This window comes from Salmo salar, chromosome ssa20 (assembly GCF_905237065.1).
Source record: "Salmo salar chromosome ssa20, Ssal_v3.1, whole genome shotgun sequence".
NCBI classification, from domain to species: domain Eukaryota; kingdom Metazoa; phylum Chordata; class Actinopteri; order Salmoniformes; family Salmonidae; genus Salmo; species Salmo salar.
This window is the reverse complement of record NC_059461.1, coordinates 5,369,887-5,378,109: the sequence shown is the minus strand read 5'-3', so window position 1 is coordinate 5,378,109 and position 8,223 is coordinate 5,369,887.

Below are 8,223 nucleotides of genomic sequence, written 5' to 3'. Positions count from 1 at the left end.
TCAAGACCGTTACAGAATTGCATGAAGTGCGTTTTGAAAAGGGACATTTTTTCCTGGATCCTAGGCTACAGAAATGGTTCCCCATGTGTGCAACTTCTGTAAGTGTCTCTACTTTACTGCTCTATGCCAATACGCATATGCGGTGATATGCATGCAATGCTTTATAATAAAGATGATATATTAGTATTTTTTTCTCATGCGTTCAGGTACCTGATGCCCCGTGTACACTAGCACACGGCAAATCACCGCTTCCCATTCATTTTCAATGGAAGGAAAGCCGTGAGAAGCAGAGGGCGGTGGACCACCCAGGTGCGAACGTGGAGTGGGAGGCGGTGAAAAAAGTCAACATTTCCCAACTTTATGCAAATCACCAGTTGCGACCACAGGGTGATGACCAATCATATCGAGTGGTTTCCATGACAAATTTGACGCTATGCGACCCAAGGCGGGAGACTTTGGAAGCAAATGTCAGTAATTATGACCTCATAACGAATCGTGCAAAAAATGTACAGTTAAGAGGAATATGTTAGTTAATGTAGAGACAAACGGTTTTGCTGATTTTTCTGTCATAAAGTTAAGTTATGAAAATCGCTATTTAGCAAGCTAGCTGAATAGCTAACATTAGCCAGCTAGCTGGCTAGCTTTATGGGTGTTGTGACATGAGTATGAAATTGTAATTTGGTTGTTTAATGTTGTAATTATGGTTGTTTAATGACTCCTAAAACAACCAGCATACCAGGCTGTCGTCTTGTGAAACAGTTGATGTAAAACATTTCGCTAGCTAAAGAGTTTACTACAAATTGAATGTACAATTTTGTAAGCTTGCCTTGCTGATATTTGCCATGTAATGCAGCAGATGTAACGTAGCTAGCTAACTATTTTCTTGCTTATTGTGCAGTGGAGGATAAAAATACCTGTATGCCTATGGATGTGAAGCTAGCTATGTAGCCAATGTTTGTATGGACCCTAAAACGTTTGGTATACATATTAGTTCAGAACCTAGCTATGAACCACAGTTTTCATAGCCAGTTGTATCAACTTCAAAATGGTCTGAATGACATTAATGAAGCCTATGGATTGAGTGTAATATAACTTTGTGCCAAGTGTAGCGTGTCTGTTATGCACCACAGGAGAACCAAGAAATGAAGAGCGACACCACGGCTGTCTTTTAGGCTTTTATGTTGATCTGCAATAGTATTGTGAAAAGACAGGACAGGAACACATCAGTCTCCAATGCACCACCTGACAAGTTGTTCTTTCTCTCTCAGTGTTTTCTCAGACTCTCACAATCACACTCATACATAAATCCATAATGTATAGTATAAAATAATAACCAGTCCTTAATACAAAGAATGTATAATCTTAATTCTTAGACAGTAGAACCATACCTGCAATAGTATTGTGAAAAGACAGGACAGGAACACATCAGTCTCCAATGCACCACCTGACAAGTTGTTCTACACAGGAGCATGAAGAAAGGTAAAACACATATCCTGTCTCACATCGCCAATACATTGCTAGGTGCTTTCAGTGTTGACAGTACCAAAATACAACAACTCATGTACAAAAACACGGAGAACGGGAGCTACGAGTAGTACCAGAGTGTTAGTAGGGGACATAAGCACCCAGATTAAATAAAATACATTTAATGAAACAAAACCCGAAGATGTTAACATCATTCAGCTACTGTAGCTGCCTACCTAACATCAACAGGCATCACCAGTAGCGCAACAATTAAAATTAGAAACCAAAAGTAAAGTTCCTGGCGATCATAGCGATCTGACTCAGCCCTTCTGTCTGAACTTGGAATATTCCTGTTCGCGGACTTTGGCCACTGACCCTCAACCTGATTGTTCTGTTCTGCGTTGTGTACTATTCTAATAATTTGAAGTTTGATGGAATAACCATTTTAACTCTACTACACAAGGATACAAGTCGGATATACATGTAGTTATTGCCATGCATTGTCAGTCATATCCAAAACCAGGAGTATCAAATTCCAGTCTTTGAATGATGCTGTGTCTGCGCTTATGTATTACAATTATACACTTTAAACAGTGTTTACCAATCCTGGGACATCAATGGGCACACATTGTAACTATGCAATAGACTATAAACATGATTTAACTAGTTAAAGGCTGATTTGTAATTCATATATACAGAAATATGATTTAAAAAACAGTACACTACACTTCCTTTGCATCATGTAAATACTCTAAAACCGGTTAGTCTTAATATCTAATTTCCTTCATCTGTATCGATCTGAGAAACACAGGGTAGGTGTAGCATTTAATCAAATGAGAGACTTAATTTCAACCAGTAGAGAATGTGGAACGCTTTATTGAAATAAGTTAATTATCCAAGTGTTATGAATACATAATACATGTATTATAATTGATTTTATAAATACAAGTTAAATCTGTACTTCAATGCACATCTGGTGTGCATTATAAAAACAGGAAGAGAGGTGGCGAGAGAGGTGTAAAAGAGAATGGGAAAGAGGTAACAGAGGATCAGGGAAGACAGGATATGATTAATGAATCACAGTGCTACCCTAATATTCTCTGTTCATCACAATTACATAATAGTGTCTCTAGTGGTGTCTCCTAACCAGCCTTGGGCTCCCAGTCAGACCAAACGTTATCTTAAGAGCGGGTGAGTTGGCAATGACTGGACTCGGGGATCGCATCCTCTCTCACATCAAAACATACCTGCAGACGAGAGACAGATGGAGATAGAGAGCATGTTTAAGCCTTGTTTTTTTTATGATTCTGCCAGTCATCAATCATCAGGAGGTGAAATGCAAAGCTGACCTTGGATCATTAACTCTGGGACTACATCTCTCTGTATTTCAATGTAAAGCATCTCTTTAATAATACTTCCTGTTGACCTGAACAAGTGACCTCTCACCTCTGATCATGCTGTGCCCTCCATGTAGCCAGTTCAGATGCGGGAAGGGTTTCACTGACACAGCTGATATAACCTAGAGGATTTAGGGAGAAGGGGAGAGAGCGATGAAGTGAAGGAGAGACTGTTATTGAGAAAATAAGGTAGTTAAAGAGACAGTGTTCAACAGGAATCTGTGTGGTCTCACCTGGTGTCCACACTAAGTGGCTGTTTCTGGTCGTTTTTGTTTCGTTTTGTATTGTGTTCGTTCAGTCAATTAAAATTCTAATGATGAACACATCCTCCGCTGCACCTTGGTCTAATTCTGACGACGGCCCTTACAGAATCACCCACCAACAACGGACCAAGCAGCAGAGGAAGGAGCAGCACCAGGAGATGATGAAGCAGCGTGCTTGGGAGGTAATGGCATCCTGGTCGCTGGAGGTTTTGGAGCGAAGGATTGACTGGACATGGGATCAATTATTTGACCACTGCAGCAACCTGCCGAGGGAGCGCGACGGACACGAGAGGCAGCCCCAAACATTTTTTTGGGGGGGCACATGGGGAGATTGGCGGAGTCAGGTGTTAGACCTGAGCCAACTCCCCGTGCTTACCAGAAGCAGAGTGGTACTGGTAAGGCACCGTGTTATGCTGTGAAGCGCACAGTGTCTCCAGTGCGCGTTCATAGCCCGGTGCGCTATAGGCCAGCCCCCCGCAAGTGCCATGCGAGTGCAGGCATTGAGCCAGGACGGATTGTGCCAGCTCAGCGCGTCTGGTCTCCAGTGCGCCTTTTCGGTCCAGGTTATCCTGCACCGGCTCTGCGCACTGTGTCTCCAGGGCGCTGGGAGGGCCCAGTTCGCCCAATGCCTGCACTCCGCCCGTGCCGGGCCAAAGTGGGCATTCAGCCTGGAGTGTGGATAAAGAGCCTACGTACCAGAACCCCACAGCCCGGTTTATCCTGTGCCTCCTCCTCGGACCAGGCCTCCAGGGGGTCTCCCCATCCTGGTCAAGCCTGTGCCTCCTCCACGGACCAGGCCTCCAGTGGGTCTCCCCATCCTGGTCAGTCCTGTACCTCCTCCACGGACCAGGCCTCCAGTGGGTCTCCCCAGCCTGGTGAGTCCAGTGCCTGCGCCCAGAGCCAGGCCTCCTTCATGTCTCCCCAGCCTGGTGAGTCCTGGGCCAGAGCTGCCCGCCAGTCCGGAGCCGCCAGAGCCGCCCGCCAGTCCGGAGCCGCCAGAGCCGCCCGCCAGTCCGGAGCCGCCAGAGAGAGCCGCCCGCCAGTCCGGAGCCGTCAGATCCGCCCGCCTAATAAAATAACTCTTGCGGCTATACAGAAATCCATACCGTACGCGTTGTCGGTGCACAGACATACAGCTTAATGAGAAATCTGTTGGGCCCAGATAAACCAGGAGAAAAGTCATTCATAGATCTAGTCGATTTATTAAAAGATCACTTCAACCTCAAACCCAGTGAAATAGTGCCACGATTAAAGTTTGATTCACGCATGAGAAAACCTACCAAATCAGTAGGTTATATATGTGGCTGAGTTGAGAACTAGCACTGGACTGTAACTATGGGAATACATTATCGCAAATGCTACGCGATCGGCTGGTGTGTAGGATTAATGATGACAGGATACATATGCTTGTTATCAGAGCCTAATCTCACGTTTGAGAATGCACTCAAACTGGCCCAGGCCATGGAGTCCACTAATAGAAATGCACTGGATTATTCAGGCAAGGGGTGCAACTGCATGCCATACAGTAAAGGAGAGTAGCTCTGAGCGTGCTGAATTTCAAAGAGGGGAATCAGCGGGGCAGCAGCCAATAGAGAGTGGGTATAATTTGTGGAACGTTCCAAGAGGAATCTGTTCCAAAAACTTCGTAAATAACAAGGTTCCCAACAAACAACGCATAAATGAATACAAATACAATTTTTTTATGTGTTATTATGAAATGTCAGCTACATTCAGTCATCCGATTTTGAATTCATTACTTCTCACTCACCGTCGAGAGACAACGACAGACAGCTGCCTCTGATTAGCTGCCAGCTGCCTCTGATTAGGAACCATACTCGGCTCAACACAAAGAAATATAACACATAGAATGCCCACCCCATGTCACACCCTGACCTAACCAAACAGAGAAAAACGGCTCTCTCAGGTCAGGGCGTGACAGTACCCCACCCAAAGGTGCGGACTACCGGCCACAAACCTGAACCTATAGGGGAGGGTCCGGGTGGGCATCTACTCATGGTGGCAGCTCCGGTTCGGGGCGTAGCCCCCACTCTGCCCGCTGATCCCTCCGCTTTTGTGTCGCCGGAGGAACCATGGATCATCGCCAGAAGCTCCGAACCGTGGATCGTCGCTGGATGAACCGGACCGCAGACCGCCGCTAGAGACCGGAAGGGGGGATCCAGACCGCTGCTGGAGACCGCCGCTGGAGACTCCGGACGGCGGACCACCGCTGGAGACTCCGGACTGCGGACCGCCGCTGGAGACTCCGGACAGCGGACCGCCGCTGGAGACTCCGGACTGCGGGCCGCCGCTGGAGACTCCGGACTGCAGGCCGCCGCTGGAGACTCCGGACTACGGGCCGCCGCTGGAGACTCTGGACTGCGGACCGCCGCTGGAGACTCCGGACTGCGGACCGCCGCTGGAGACTCCTGACTGTGGGCAGTCTCAGGAGGTTACGGAATATAGGCTCCGTGCCATGGATCATCACTGCAGGCTCCATGCCATGGATTATCACTGCAGGCTCCGCGCCATGGATCATCACTGCAGGCTCCGCGCCATGGATCATCACTGGAGGCTTTATGCCATGGATCATCACTGGAGGCTCCGGGCCATGGATTATCACTGGAGGTTTCGTGCCATGGATCATCCCTACAGGATCTGGGCCATGGATCATTCCTACAGGCTTCTTGCCATGGATTATCACTGGAGGCTCCGGGCCATGGATTATCACTGGACGCTTCGTGCCATGGATCATCCCTACAGGCTCCGGGCCATGGATCATCCCTACAGGCTTCTTGCCATGGATTATCACTGGAGGCTCCGGGCCATGGATTATCACTGGAGGCTTCATGCCATGGATCATCACTACAGGCTCCAGGCCATGGATCACCACTGGAGGCTTCGTGCCATGGAACATCACTGGAGGCTTTGGACCATGGATCATCACTGGAGGCTTCTTACGTGGAGCCGGAACAGGTCACACCGGACTGGGGAGACGCACTGGAGGCCGGGTGCGCAGAGCAGGCACAGGGTATACTGGGCCGTGGAGGCGCACTGGAGGTCTAGAGCGTATGGCTGGCACAACCTGTCCTGGCTGGATCCCCCCTTCCGGCTTCTAGGCTGGTGGCACCGGTGGTATGGGAGGTGGACGCAGACATTGAGCGGGCATTGCGTTTGGAACCTACACCTCCTCAGTGTCCTAGGGGTCTGAAGTACGTGCCGCTTGGTGTTCGTGATCAGTCGATTCGGTGGGCTCATACTCTACCCTCTTCCGGTCATCCGGGTGTTGCGAGGACAGTGCGAGGTCTTAGGGGGAGGTACTGGTGGCCCACCTTAGCTAAGGACGTGAGGCTCTATGTCTCCTCCTGTTCGGTAAGCGCTCAGAGTAAGGCTCCTAGGCACTTGCCTAGAGGGAAGTTACAACCCCTTTTTGCTCTCCTGCAGAAGCTTTATAACTTTGTATCTGGCTCATACGTTCATCTCAAGTGGCTTGCAGTTCAGAAAGAGCTGTATCCACAGCAGCAGCCCAGGGAACTACAGAGAATTACGGATGTAAGGTGGGCATGCAGATACATGGCATGCCGTAATCTGAGGGACAGGCTTCCAGCAGTTCTGAGAGTGCTACAGGATATCACACTTGAAAATAGTGGTGATAGATCAGTGGAGGCAAGGGGCCTTCTTTCTCAGATAGATTTACATGTGATAGGGCTTTTGGTTACCTTTTGTAAAGTGCTTGGTGATGCCAAATGTCTTTCTGACATGCTCCAATCAAGCTCTTGACCTAGCAAGGGCTGTGGATCTAGTAGGTGCCCTTACAGACACATTACGGACTACAGAAGTGAGGGTTACTTTGGAGAACTATGGAAAGAGATTGAAGAGATTGCAGAGCACTGCAAAATAAGTGTACAAACAGTGTGTAAAAGACAGCCTAAAACAAGTTTAAGATTTCACGAGTCATTGATGTAGGTCAGTAGGTCAGAAAAATAGTGACCAAATTGATGGTGAGAGCTTCGAAAGAGCTTTCTTTTATCAGGTGCTTGACAGTCTCACAGCTGAGCTGCAAAGGCATTTTTCAAAGAAGAATTGTGAGATAATGCAAGTGGTCCAGTCTCTCAACCCAAACAGTACAACGTTCTTGAATGAGGAGCCTCTGTTTGCCTTTGCTCAGACCTTTGAGTCAGATTTAGAGGACCTCAAACATGAGGTTCATCAAACCAATCGGCTTCTTTAAAGGAGAGAGAAAATTGGAAAGGACAGGCCATCTACACTCCTTGACTTTGTTGGGCTTCTAGAACCTTATAAAGAGGTCTTCCATTAGCTATTCCGACTTTGTAAGATTTCTGTTTTTACACCAGTCAGCAGTGCTTCTTGCGAGAGAAGCTTCTCAGCTTTAAAACTGATTAAAACTCACCTTAGGACAACAATAGTTGTCACATTCGTCGTAAGGATGGGACCAAGGCGCAGCGGGAATGTCTAAACTCATCTTATTTATTGAGAAGAAAACGTGAACACAGAAAAACAAAATAACAAACAATGACGAAGACGCTAACAGTCCTGAAAGGCACAACACCATACCAGGAACAACTACGCACAAAAACCCTGAAAAAAACACCCCTACTAAATAGGACCTTCAATTAGAGGCAAAGAGGAACAGCTGCCTCCAATTGAAGGTCAACCCAATAAACTAAACATAGAAATAGAATAACTAGACACAGACATTGAATTAGACTAACATAGAACATTAACCAAAACCCGAAACACATAAAACAAACACCCCCTGCCACGTCCTGACCAAACTTACAATAACAAGTAACCCCTTTACTGGTCAGGACATGACAATAGTTGATGACAGGTTAAGTCACCTTGGAATTCCCAGTGTTGAGTCAAGGAGGGCACGCTCCCTCAACATGGATGAGTTTGTGAAACATTTTGCCAGTTCTCACCGGAACCGCAGAATTCTGCTGTTTTAAATTTACCAAGGATAATTTGGCACTTAGGCGGTCCCTGGTCATGATTAAAACCTGCACTGTGTACTAGTTAGTACACTGAGATTCTAAAATTATACGTTTTTAAGGGTATCATGTCACACAGATTTAATTTGG